Source organism: Haliaeetus albicilla, chromosome 22 (assembly GCF_947461875.1).
Source record: "Haliaeetus albicilla chromosome 22, bHalAlb1.1, whole genome shotgun sequence".
Taxonomy (NCBI): Eukaryota; Metazoa; Chordata; class Aves; order Accipitriformes; family Accipitridae; genus Haliaeetus; species Haliaeetus albicilla.
In genome coordinates this window covers 4,386,824-4,400,684 of record NC_091504.1, presented here as the reverse complement: position 1 = coordinate 4,400,684, position 13,861 = coordinate 4,386,824, and the positions used below count along the sequence as shown (strand labels likewise).

The 13,861-nt window shown below is 57.0% G+C and overlaps 1 long non-coding RNA gene across 2 annotated transcripts in view; it reads right to left on the bottom strand.

The window, feature by feature from the left end:
* Positions 1-1,646: 1,646 nt before the first annotated feature.
* Positions 1,647-13,861, bottom strand: part of LOC138690401 (uncharacterized) — a 71,638-nt gene continuing 59,423 nt past the window's right edge. For both annotated transcript variants that reach the window (XR_011329246.1, XR_011329245.1), the window contains 2 exons: positions 4,952-5,006; positions 1,647-1,787 (listed from right to left, as the gene is read on the bottom strand). This is a non-coding gene — a long non-coding RNA (uncharacterized lncRNA). The remainder of the gene's footprint in view (positions 1,788-4,951; positions 5,007-13,861) is intronic.

Genomic DNA, 13,861 nt, shown 5'->3' with positions numbered 1-13,861 from the left:
CACTCAAGGATCAACATCGTAAAGCTTGTCGCTCTTTTTTCCAAAACCTCTAGGTTGTGAAGAAAAAGACATTCTAACCCAACATCTTCAGTATGTTAATTTGAAAACGTAAACAAAGTAGAATTTCATTTTAAAGCATTTAATAGCGGAGACAAGCAATGTGTAAAGCTGAATTACAAAAGAAACAATACAACCCAACATTCATGCTACAAGTTTACCTTTCCACAACCATTAGTACTTCCAGGTCAGTTCTTTCCAACAAAGAGATGCTGTAGTGGCGAGAAGATTATGCTGGGGAAACAACAACAAAACCCACATTATTTCTTCTTCTTTGTAGAGAAGTACTTCTCTGAGAATTGTAACAAGGTAATTTCTGTCCACCAGAAAGACACATCCCCAGCACAAAATAACACAGAGGAAGACCAAAAAAGTAGAGGAAACATAAAGAACAACCTGTGCCGTAACGGTCTAGTCTCAATAGTTAAGGGGACTGGCATACATTAGGATTAACAAGGAGTTTTATTCCTTCCAAAACTAACCCACCTATCAAACAGTTACTGCCAACGTTCAACATGGGCTGTGCAGTGAACAGACCACTCTTGTTTCGACAGCTTTAGAGCGCTCCTTTAGTCAGCAGTGCCCAGCAACTGTTGGTGGGGGGGGCTACTTTCATTTCAGTTTAAAATGGTGTCTTTGGGAGTCAAAGTTACAAAGGCCACAGTTGCTAAGCGGCCAAATAAAGGCCATACTTGCCTTAAGGGGACTGAAGGTCCCTCCCAGGAAGGCCCCTCGAGAAGGGGGAGTGTGTAAAAGTCCTTTAGAAACCGGGCTGAAGATGGCACTCCGCAGCTGATAAAAGCCACATCCTACGAGGGCTGTGACTGAGGTCAGTAACACCCCCCCACCCCTCAAGCCCCCCCCCGTCCCCCATGAGGAGTTTTTTCCCCAAAGACAGCCCAGAAGAGGAACATTTCCTGGCAATGCTGCACCTTACCACAAGACAAAAGGACACCCCTGAATGCTCCTTTGCCTTGGCAGACTTTTTTGTTTAACCACAGAAAAGAGGGACCCATTCTTCAAGAGAACGTAGAATCACCTGAACTGCCAGAATCAGGCACAGGCTCGGACAGAGCCAGGACTGCATCTGCTCGTAGCTGCAGTATTCGTACCTTCTCCAGAACCTGGACAGACCTCTTCCTTCTGACTCCACGTTTCCTTTGTTTACCATTTGGTCCAGTTGCTGCAGGAGCTGCACCGCACCCTCAGCCTGACCGGTTCCTGTTCTTTGTTCAAGGGTAGATCCCACAGGCGCCCCTGTCAGAAACAGCAGCAAGAACAAAAACACAAGCTCGCTCTCTCCACACTCCCTGCACACCCAACGGCAGACCCTGAAACCGAGAGGTCGGTCCAGACTCTGACTGACATCACGCCTGGGAGCTTTCAAAGCAATCGCAGTGCAGACTGGTTTGGAGGTAGGCTCCCATCTCACAGCCCAGCTCTGAAAGAGCTACGTAGCCTGGCTCTGTGGGTGGGAATTGCTTACAGACAAAATCATTGCTGACCTACTGCTCTTCGGTGGTTCTAATTCCTAGTCTCACGTGCTAGAAAATACCAAACGCCACTTTCAAAGGAAAACTATTACCAATGTCATCCTTGCAGCTTTTGACTTCATATGACCAATTCGAATGAAACAAGCCAGGAATTCCTTACTTACACAAACTCACCCGGTTACAGCCCACAGTAAGGGATGCTGGACTAAACTCACGCTCATCTTCTTTGGAGGAATTCTGAAAGGAAAAGGAACCCAAGAACTTTCACACCATGTAAAATTCTATTCTACAGGAGATCTTTGTTTCTTTGCTTGCTTGCTTGCAGAACTACAAGGCAGGGTCTGCTCTCTTGTTCTGTGACTTTATTTTCTTTCCTGCTACTATGAGGACCTTCTTCACCAATATCTTTCTGCCCCTCCCTCCTCAGGACATTCCCAGGCCTAACATAAAGCTGGAATTCATTGACTAGACTTTAATATAGCAGATAGTGAAAGAGGAACACCAGCTATGGCACAGACAGAGATTTTAAAAAACATCGACAGAGGTGCCGTGGGAAATAACAGCCGCTGGACAATACAGGCCCCTAGGCATCAGCCCTGCTAAGACACACTCATAGGAAGCAGAGTAACAGGGCAGGGACAAAAGCGAAAAGTGCCAGAAGCAAGAGGTGAGCCAGGAATACCCATTCGCAAGGCTATCGGCAATACAAAGGACCACAAACAACAAAACCACCCTGGAAGCTTCTTTAGGAGAAAGTGAAACAACTTTGTCACAGAGATAAGAGAAGAGAAGAATAGATCCCTCCCTGATGGTGCTTCTCTTGCACTAAGCTCAGGTTCACCTGAAATTCCAAACTTTAGAAGGCCAGAGATCTTTGCAGTTTAGTCTCAGAGCATTAACTAAGGTAGGAAAATTATCTGCAGTGACAGGCTGAGCGTCTCCCAGTTCTTTCTTCCTTGGACTTCTACTGGTGCTCTTGGTAAGCAGAAAGATGCACAGGCTCAACTCCAATCATCCTGACCAGACAGCCTCCTGTCAAAATCGCAGGCCTGCAAGGCATTTGGATGAGAGCTGAAAATGCAATCTATTCAACAGCCATGCGACTGCGGCACTTCCATGCTCCTCCTTCTGAATTGAGTGCCAATGCTGTAAAGTCAGTCCTACGCGTACTAAGCAGACAGATTTCCTTCATGTTTTAACAAGAGCCTTCCCTTTTCGAGATGCACTCTAAAACACCAGCTGGATTTGGATCCAAAGTCATACACTGCTCATAAACTGAACAAGAGCCCTGGAGGAATGACCAGAAGAATCCTGAGAAAGCACAGGTGCTACTGAGATGCTTTTTTTCTAAACCTGATCTTTCTTCTCATTCTGAATACCAGAAGAAAACAAATGCAAAGCAAACCAAATGGAAGGCATGTCACAGAAGCACCTGGCTCTGATCTCCTAAAAAAGCACACGAGGGAGAGGTCATCTGCTCAGGTTTCCATGCGGTGCTCCTGACATCTGGTCTGGTATTCATAAAGACACCAGTTTGTGTCTGGAGCTCCCTCTCAGTGTAACAGTGCCCTGACTAGTGCAAATTGCAGGTACGAGTCATGGTGGCACAAGCATCTCTTCTGGAGAAGGTTCTTCAAATACCTGAACTGGTATTTGCCGACTTGATGATTCACTCATCATAGTGCCAGATTACCTGGAAAGAGCTCAGGACCTGTCCTCCCACATCACTTAACACAGTAGGAGGTTACGGTGATGTCTGCCACCTACCACATCATTTCTCAGGGTCCAACATGCTAATCCGGAGCTCCAGCTTCCAAGGACCCTAATGTTTGGGAAATTCAGCCACTGTACAAGGAGCAGAGGCATTCTGGGGACAGCGATTATAGCAAAGCAGGGAATAAAAAAAAGCATCTTTCAGAGGATGACCCTTATCCCACCAACAGAGTGTTTGGAGCACCTGAGGAAAGAAGCCAGAAAGGGCATGTGTAGAGAGACCTGTCACTAATCCTGCAAAGGTAAGCTGAAGGGAAAAAAAGGGATACAGGTTTTGGAGACAAATCAGCCTGCTTGTTTTAGAGAAGTTCTGTACTGAAGGCTCCTGAGGACAGTGTCCTTCCTACCCTGAAAATCCAACAAACCTGTCAAAAACCCCTCTTCTGAAAGAAAGTTTTGGGCTTACAACAAGGTGAGGGCTCTTTCAATACAGGAGTTTACCTGTGCAGGCTGAAGGTAACCATGCAACTAGCAGCACCTGAAATTGCAGGCTACTGTATATGCAGGGGATCCCTGCAGAGCAATTATGCTGAGACTGGCCCTTTGAAACCAGTCCTACAGCAGCAAGCAGGCAGCATGCCCTGGCCAGCAGGCAGCAAGCCCACAGACGATATTTGCGTAAAGGCTCAGCCAGTTGTGGAGAGGTCCAAAAGGTTTCTGAAATGGGGGCAGCACGTCATCATGCAGAAACACGTAGAAACCTGGGCATCTGATGCAACTGTTCACCTCCCAAGGAACAGCGGGAGAAGAAGCTGTTCCTTTTATACCACCAGGCAACTTCCTTTGTGGACAACCCCAAGAGGAATAAGTTTGCCTCCTCGGAAAAGACTCTCTCCAAAGAGCTGGAGAGGGAAGGCGGCCAGGAAGGCAATAGCACGGCAGGGGTTTGAACTAAATGCAGAATGGCTATCAGGATCCAGAAAATGGATGAAATGCACTGGGAGCATGGGCAACAGCCAGGAGGAGGAGAACAGGGGGGTGAGGGAAGACCCTCTTACCTAAAGGGTGTGCCTAACAGCAGCTCTGTCAGAGCAGCCTTTTAGCTTGTGGGCTACAAGAAAAAGAATCTTGCCCTCCTGACAAGGTCTCTGGAGAACAGCGGGTTTAGAAAGCAACTGCCAATCCCTCGGGAACAATCCTGTTGTAAATCTGCCTTCTGATGACATAGCGAGAAAAAAACATGACACTGTTTCAAGACGAGGGAGATGCCAGCAAGGCCATCTGCACAGAGAAAGGACACTGCTGAGGAGTGGCAAGTACTCGCACCGAAGCCAGTGTCAAGGTGTCAGCACCCACTGTTGGCCCTTCATGGAGTTCTGCACAAAGGAGCATGTGAGGTAAAAGAGGACTGGAGTCTCTTGAGGACAAGGCAGGGCAACCTTCAGGTTCAGCTCCGAGAGGCTATGCTCACCCCTAGAGCTTGTAGCTTCGCGGTCAGAAAAGCCTGCGTTGGTTCCCGGTAAAACTCATCCCGTGGCTAAGTCTGATGAGCAGGAATCACAAATGTCTCCATGCAGGTGATGCAGGTGAAAAGGGAAAAAAAGTTACCTGAAGGCATTTTTATGCTTGCCACTTTAAGAACCTAGGACTAAACAGATGCTGTTGTCTCTGAATATTCTGTAGCTTACTGTTTCAAATCCATGCTTTGCTTTACTCGTATGGCAAACACGCTCGGCTCCAGTTCTAAAAATAAGTCAAACAGGTAAGAACTGAGTTTACCAAAAAGTCACAAAAAGGAAGCAATCTTGTAAATGGCTGCTCAAGTACTTCATTAGAAAGCAGGGTTTTAGTACCTCCCTCTAAGCCAACAAGATAGATACCCTTAATCTGTATTTGTACGCATGTTTCAAAGTCTCATTTAAAAAATGACAATAGGCACTCACTCCAGTATTAGGCTTTCTGCTTTTCTAGTAAGCCCAACAAGCAGTTAAAGAGAAAAACAGCGTGACGTGACAGGGAAAGGGGCATGAGCAGCAAGGTGAGAAAGCTTGCAAATCCTACAAGATTACTGACACAAGGAGAAGGGCAGGTAGCAAAGAACCATAGAAAGATCTTACGAGACTCGGTCGTGGAGCAATAAAATGGCAGAGAGGTACAAAGTGGTGCACGTGGGGAAAACCAGTCCTGGCTTCGCACACAAAGGCTCTAGAGCTTCTCAGCTGAACGCTTTAAACAAAATTTCAAAATACTGTCAGTAAAACCACCCTGTTTTCCCACTGAAGCACGAAATCCACGCACGGCAGTGAAACAGGAGCGCTTTTTACAGCTCCCATTACTCTCTCAGGCCGATGCTCAGCCCGCGCAAGCGCAGTAGCCACTCGGAAGCGACCGCTTTCACGGTCAGTGAAAGAAGGCAGGAAAATAGCAGCCCCCCCCCCCCTCTGAATTTAGGGTCTCCTAGGAACTCACGGCTACCAGCAGGCACCACACTGCAGGCTGTAGCTTCAACACGCTCACCTGCCGATTCTAAGTCCGTACACACGCCTGCCTGCATGAAGAAACCTGGCTTCAGGCAACCGACAGGTACCTGCTTTCGAGGACGTCCTCCTTTCTCCCAGCCTAGGGAAGGAAGCAGGAGAGCCAACGGGACGCGACTGCTCTGGAAACGCCGCTGCCGACCTCCCTGAAGCTTGACAGGCCTCTTGCCCCGGGGGCTGCCAAGAACGCCCGGGCAGGACTGCGTCGCAGCCCGCCACCGACGCCAGGCTGTGAGGGACACCCCCGGCGGCTGCGGGTCCCTGCGGGGACAGCCGGCAGAAACTCCTTTCTCTCCACAGCCGCACGTCTCCACGGTGCCCGCCGGCCTCCGCCGGACAGCCACCAGCGGCAGGCAGTCCCCTGCTGCCCCCGCAGCCCCGGGGGCGGCAGGGAGGGGCCGGGGCTGGCCGGGCCTGCGGGGGGAAGGCCGGGACCCGGCGCCCCGGCCTGCCGCGAGGGGAGATGCCGCCACCGCCGCCGCCTCAGCCCCGCTGCCGGCCTGCGAGGCCCCCGGGCAGCCCCGGCGCTGGCGCCCGCCGGGCAGCCCACCGCTCCACGGACGGGGAGGAGCCCCCGCCACGGCCACCGGCCCCGCCGCGCCCGCCGCCCGCCCTTGCCTCAGGCGGGGCCGGGCCGGGGCTGCGGCCGGAGCGGAGCCGACGGCAGCCGAGCCCAAACGAGACGAGCCGAACCGAGCCGAGCGGAGCCGAAGGGAGGCGAGCGCCGCCGAAACGACATGAGCCGAACCGAGCCGAGGGGAGCCGAACCGAGCCGAGGGGAGCCGAAGGGAGCCGAATCCAGCCGAGATGAGCCGAGCCCAGCCGAGATGAGCCGAGCCCGGCCCGGGCGCCCCCTCCCTCTGCTCCAGCTCCCCACGCTGCTCTGCACTGGCTGCTGCTGCTGCTGCTGCTGCGCTGCAGAGGCAGCGGCATTTGGGGGCTTGGAGCGCTTTGGGTTCCAGCGTGAGCCCGAAGCATCAGAGCAGTTGGCCTGTACCTCGGTCCCTTCGCGTCGGTGTCCTTGCCACCGGCTCGGTCCCTTCGCGTCGGTCTCCTTGCCACCGGGGCAATCGCTGCCAGAGACGCGGGGCCCCCCGGGCCGCTCCCCGGCCCCTGGCAGTGTCCCTCTCCATCTGCCCGCCCGCCCCTGCCGTGGGCAGGAGGTCTCCGCGCCCGCGCTCCCCCGGACGAGGAGCTGCAGCGCCCGGTGCGCGGTGCCGAGGGGCCGGCTCCTGCCCACCATCACCTGCGGCTGGAGGAGCCGCACTGCGCCCGCAGGCAGCGCTGCCCGCCCTGCCCGCCCATGGCGCTGCGCCCGACCGCCTCCGCTCGGCTCGGCAAAGCTCGGCTCCGCTCGGGAAAGCTTCGCTCGGCTTCGGCTCGGCTTCGGTGTGCTTGGCTGCGCTCGGCTCGGCTCAGTTCGGCTCCATTCGGCTCGGCTTCGCTGTGCTTGGCTCGGCTCGGCGGAGCTCGGCACAGCGGCGGAGCCCCCCCCAAGGCGAAGCGGTCAGGATGCTGACCAAGCAGGAGCTCTCCTTCGGCGGGTCCCGGGACATCCCTGCTGAGCTCAGCCGAACCCTCCTCGCTGGGCAGCAGCTGGCAGGACAAAGAAACCCGGGTGGGCGCAGGACAGAGACACGGCGAGAGCGACCTGCCCTTCCCGGGAAAGAGGAGTCAGCGACGGCTCTCCCGGGACTGATGCCCCACGCCCACCCGTGCCTCTGCACCAAACAGGCTGGAAAAGGTCCCTGGCTGCCGACCCCAAACGCGCTCCCCCGCAGGAGCTCCCCGGACCCTGCTCGGGCCACCAGGGCTGGGCTCAGGAAGGAGTTTTTTCCCCCGGGCAGATTGGCACAGGTCCCGGGGGGGTTCGCCTTCCTCTGCAGCACTGAGCACAGCCCCTTGCCGGGGTCCTCGGGGCCATTTCTGGCCAGCGAGTCCCTGCTGTTGCAGGAGCAGGAGTCCAGCTGTGCCCTCCAGCCCTCCGCCTCTCTTCCCTGGGCCAGCTTGGCAGGGGAACCTCATGGACCTCCATGTCTCCAGGTCACTTGGGGCTCTTCTGCCCTCTGCAAAACAAGGAGCCTCAAGGAAGCCGCCTTCTCCCTGGTTGCTTTTAAGCTGGCACACTTCAGTGGGGAGAAGAGAAAGCCTGGGGAGGGGGGGGGGGGTGTCTTATCTATCTATCTATCTATCCCTGCTGGGAGGGAATGAAGATGAGGGAGCCAGGCTCTTCTCAAGAGTGCCCACTGAGAGCACCAGCGGCAACAGGCACAAATTAAAACACATGATATGCTCCAGCTGCACATGAGAAAACAATTTTTTCCTGTCCGGCTGGTCAAACACTGGCACGGGTTGCCCAGGGAGTTTGCGGAGTCTCCGTCCTTGGCGATGTTCAAAACCCAAGGGCACATTGTCCTGGGCAACCTGCTCTAGGTGGGCCTCCTTGAGCAGGCGGGTTGGACCAGAGGAACTCTACCGGTCCCTTCCAACCTCCACCCTCCTGTGTGAGTCTGTGCTTTGGTTTCACTCCTCAAGCACCTGAACTCAGCCCCGATGCCTGCGGGAAAGGATGCTGGGACAAGGCAAGATCCCAGACTCCTCCCCGAGGACTCATCACAAAACCCCATCTACCTAGTCCAGAATATCCTATGGCAGACACACTCAGAAGAGAGAAAAGATCCTTTTATTGTGAACATCAACTGCGGTGGGGGGGTGGGCCCAGGAGTCACAGGGGTTCAGCAGTGACATGAAAACAGCACCTACAACGACAGAGTCAGAAAGCACTGATAAACCCACAAAGGCAGGAATAGGCAGGATTTGGTTCCCCTTTCTTTGGGGAACACCGTTGACGAGGAATTGTTCATAGCCCAGAAGAGAGAGCTATGGCTGGCATCCACTAGGGGATGGCTCTGGCGCCTTATCCCCACGGGTAATGCCCTTAGAGACCTGCACGCGTGCAGAGATGCACGGGGCCCCCGTGCCACGCAGCAGGGCTCGATGGGGAGCCCCTGGGGAGCGGCCACAGAGTTATTTCCAAGCCCTGCGCAGCACCATCCCTCGCCGTCCCTTGCCAGTGGGTTGGACCGACTTGGAGCAGCGCTGAGAGTTGGGAAAGATGGGCAGCAGAGCCTAGTACACACCTGGGCTTCCTGACCTGCTGGACCTTCCTGCATCTTCTCACTGGTCCGTCCCCAAAAACGTTTTCTCTCTTCCTCCTCCTCTTTTCTGCGTGTCTGTCACTCTCCTCTCCCCAGGCCTGCTTTCTCTTTCGGTTTTTCTTTTTCTCCTTGTCCTGGGGAGAGCCTGCAAACCTTTTCATCGCACAGTGGTATGAGGTAGGGGAAGGCACGACCCACTGGAGTCGGTTCTGATGTTAACCAAAGTGAGCTCGTTTTACCGTCTTTCCTCCGACAGGTTTGCCAGCTCTTCTGGGCACACCAGGGGCTCTGCCGCGCTCTCGGGGGTGGTTGGAGGCAAAGCCTACAACAGAAATGTCAGAGTTAGCAGGTGGCAAGAGACGGCCTGGAACAGTAAGCAACTCTTTGCCAAACTGCTAATCTAGCTCTCCAGAGGAGATCCCTTTGGCTGGTTTGCATCATCCGCATTTCGCACAGTCCCCCCGCCCCCCCAAATAGACTTGGAGAAGCACCGACAAAGTCGGACCTGAGCAAAACCCCGCTGAAGTTGACAGCTACTCCCCTCTGTCTATTTGTAGGTGATTTGCAGGCATTTTGTTTGTCAAAGCACATGCCAAGTGCATTTGAGAAACAACCTTGCCAGTTTTCCTTGCTAGGGATCTTCCCAGCGGGTGGAGGAATAACCCAAACACACACCAGCTCTACTGCCAGGAAGAGGCACAGCAGCGTCTCGGCCTCATCAGAAACTCCCCTCTTACACCAGACACACTGTCACAGCGTTTGGGGACCTGACATACCTCTCCTCTTTCAGACTCCACCACCATAGCTCCCCCAGCTTCTCTGAGGACACCGAGCAGAGAGGGGGGTGCATGCAGCGAGGCTTCTGTCTGATGTCTGGTGTCTGCTGTAACTGCTGGCACACTTTGCTCTTCCAAGTGCAGTTCTGGAGAGCAAAAGCATGTGCAGCAAAGCGACTTGTTGGAAGTAAACAACCACTAAAGCAAAACCCACCCAAAGCCCTACACCACTTAAGTTTTCAGACCTCCGATGCCCTGTCTGCAGGCTTCAGCACATCTTGCAGAGCATGAACTGTTGTTCATGCCCCAAGAAGCAGTGGCCAAAGAGAGGCCACGGGACAAGCGGGGCTGAGAGGACAACACTCCAGGCCCAGCCCTGCCAGAAACGATGCTGAGGTTTCTGGCGTCCCAAGCCCCAGCCTCTAACAACCCTCAGTCCTGCCTCTTACCTCCCCAGCTCTCTGTGGGGGCTGCCGACGACTCCTCGGCTGCTGAACAGGAAAGGTCAGTTGTCTGCTCCCCAAAGAGTTCCCTGCAGTTGTCAATCATGAATTCCACCAGCACGTTCACCTGCACACATCAAACCCTCGGGCTCAACCCAGGTGCCTGAAAATGTATCACGCAGCCTTTCCCACTCCCGACCCTTGCCTCTGCGCAGGCGGCTGTGGTTGTGGGGCTGCTCTTGCAGGCAGCCACCCCACCGGCATTTGCTCAAGAGAGGAGGCAGCCAGGGACCTCTGAGCAGCCAAGCTCGGATGGGCCGGCAAGGCTGCAGCCGGCTGCTCAGTACAGCGCACCTTCTCAGTCACCGCCAGCATGGCCTCGAGGGGGAGCAGGTCCTCGTGAGGTGGGCTCAGCAGATTTGGCCCAAGGCAGATGGCCAGGTTGCTGGCGGTCATTCTGCTGCTGGCGGCGTTGTGGCCGATGTGCTGGAGGAGGGCCAGCGGCCGCTTGAGGAGGAGGAGATTGGCTCCAGGCAACTTCTTGGCCACCCTGAGGGAACAGGAACTCAACGTTAATAGAGAAGATGCTGCCCACAGCCGTCCCCAAAGCTTGCCCAACGCAGGGGGGTGGCGCAGCTTTCCGGGTGCTCTCAGCCAGCGGTCAGTGCTCCTGCGCTTCAGGAAGGAAGCACGGCCTTGCTTCCCAGCTCCTCATTTCACCCAAGCCCAGGCAAGGGAAGGCTCCCTGTCCATGCCCTTTCCTCCGAAATCTAAGCCCACCCCAGCAAAAGCAAGCTGTCAGAAGACACAGCTTTTTAAGGAGACCATCCCTTTTCAGGCAAGTCCCAGGCCTCTACCAGTCCCTCCTCAACAGGCAGGCTGCTGCCCACACTTACGCTTTCAGCTCTTCAACCTTCTCCTCCTTGCCGCTCTTCTGCATCGCTGCCATCCAGTCCTCGTAGAGGTCTGTCATGAGGAGCTTGGCAGGGATGCTTCGGAGGAAGTCCTGCAATGCCAGGGGCTCCAGGTGAGCCTCTGAACACTCCAGGCCAGGCAGGAGCTCTTCCAGCTGCAGGTCAGAAGCGCTCACCTTCAAGATGACGGCCAGCAGCAGCGCAGGCTGGCTGCCCAGGTCGACATCCGCACCGTGGTCCAGGGCCTCCCGCAGCTCACGAAACTCTGTCCCACCGGCAGCTCTTCGGAATACGCCTTCTGTCGACGGTCCTTCCTTGTGCAGGACTGCCAGCATCTCCTGCAGGAGGGGCAGGAGGACAGTTGCTTGGCTGAGAAGCTGCCTTCCAACAGCAGTGACCAAAGCACTGCCCCAGATCCTGCTCCTTCACCCCCGCCAAGGGGGCTGGCACCAGAAGCGTCTTCTTGGGGTGAAGGGCCCAATCCCCCATCCCCGGAGCTCCCGGGGACACCCACCTCCCCTCTGGAGCAGCCGGAGGGAGGGCTGGGGACCCCCTGCCCAGGCTGGCTTACCTGGATGGACTGGGGCAGGGAGCCGTCCTCCCCGCAGAGGGCTGCCAGGGGCTGTCCAAAGAGCGCCCTGCTGCAGCCAGAGCCCGCCTGCCCTGGCGCCTGGGCAGCGGCCGGGGTCCTCCGCAGAGCAAAGGGCCAGGGCAGCCCCATCCTCCTCCTCCTCCTCCTGCTGCTGATGCTGTTCCCTCCTTCTGAAAAGGAAAACGGAGCAAGAGCGCGTCAATGGAGACAGCCAGGCCAGCACTCCCGGAGCCTGCCCTGCCTGCAGCATGGTGCTGAGCGGTGCAGCAGGATGGGCAGGGAGCCAGCAGCTGGAACCACAGCTCCAGCTCAGCTGCTCCAGCTGGGAGGCTCCTGAGAGCTGGCATGCCACCGGGACAACCTGTCCCAGCCCTCGCCCTGCCCTCCTCCAAGCTGTGGGCAGCAGGAGAGGCTCTGGGTCCCTGCAGAACCACGTCCAGCGGCTGCTGCCCAGCGGGTATCCTTGCTCGTCCAGGTGACGTCCTCCCTTGGGGTGCCGCACCTGCATGGCAACACTCAAGGGACAAGTGAGCACAGCTCAACCATTTGCAGGACAATGCGTTTCTTTCCAGAACTCACCTGGTGAGCGGCAAAGTCCCCCAGCTTTGATAGACGGGGCTGTCGGTGGCCCTTGCTTGGGACGATCCTGCAAGAAGCAGGCTGCGCTTAGAGAGCAGCCCCGCAGCAGAAAGGGCCACCGGCGAGCTGCCAACCGGCACCAGCAGCCTGAGCGCGGCAGAGCTGGGACCCTCTGCCCTCCCGGGCTCTCTGCCCCACACGGCAGGTTTCCCCCCCAACGCCCCCAGCGAGGATGTGCTGGTATTCCTGGTGGCTCCCCAACCCTCTACGCTCCCCGAGTGGCACCGCGGGACGCTCCCTCCCTCCATCTCTGCCTTACAAGCTCACCCCGCTGGCCGCAGACGCCGGCACAGCCAGAGGCGGGTGAAAGGCAGCCCTTCTCACCTCTGCCTGGTCCTCCATCAGCCTCTCCAGGCTCCTGGCGCTGAATGTCCTCCACTGGGCAAGAGAGAAGGAGCGGAGGAAGGTGAGCAGCGATGCCTCTGCTGCTCGGCTGGGGGACCAGGGCTCGGGGACAGAGCCCAGACCGGAGAGACACTCACGGCATGGCGGCGGCTCAGCTCCTTCTCCAGGGGTCTGAGGGAGGGGAGACGGGTCACGCGGGCTCTCTTGGCTCCTCCTGGTGTCCTGTGCACCGGCAAGGGACAGGGAGAGAGCTGGCTGAGCCCCAAGCTGCCCCTTCTCTCCTGTGAGGCAGCTCTGCCCGAGAGCTGCCCGCAGCCGCAAAGGCACCTCTCCCCAGCTGGGGAGCTGTGTTCCCCCATCCGGCTGTGCCTGGAGCATCCCCCCCGGCTTACCCCAGCAGCGTGCCCACCCACAGCTCCTTCAGTGCCTGGGAGCTGCAGAAAGAGAGGAGAACCAGCGTCAGGCCCCGCTGCCCCCCAGCCCGTGGGGAAGGTAGGACACAGGGGCAGGACGAAGCCCTGCGGGGCAGGACAAAGACGCTGCCCAAGCCCTGGCTCCCCGTGTCCTGCCAGAGCAGCTGCTTTTGCCCTTCTCTTCTGGGGACCCAAAGGGCACCAGGGGATGCAGGACCTGGCAATGCCCCCATCCCTCCCTGCCGGCGTGCTTCCCGCTCCCTGCCCAGGCTCTGCACGCAGGGCAGAGGCCGTTCTCACGACGGCGTGGGCACGGTTGGGAATCTCTCCTGCCTGGCCATGGGACGTGGCACCACGACTCACCCGAAAGCGGCAACGCAGGAGCCGGTGGGCCAGATGAGGATGATGGAGGTCCTCTCCTCATCGCTGCCTTCCTCCTCCTCTTTTTCCTCCCCCGCTGCCTCCTTTCCGCCGCTCAGCACCCACAGCTGGTCCAGGGCCAGGCGGAGCTGTGGGCGCAGGGCGGTGCCACGTCTGCAGAGAGGAGAGGCAGGCGGTGAGCTGGAGGTGGCCTCCTGGGGGTCCCCCCGGGCAGAGCCCCGTCCCCCACCTGCCCTTGGGACGGACATCGATGGGTGCATCCAGCACCACGGTCCCGGGGCCTGGGGCTGGTGCTGGGGTGTCCCTGCCCTGGTGCCAGGGCCAGGGATGGGGGAAAGGCAGCTGGGCTCTGAGGGTCTTACTGCAACTTGGCGATCACCACTTCCTCCTGGAGGAGGAG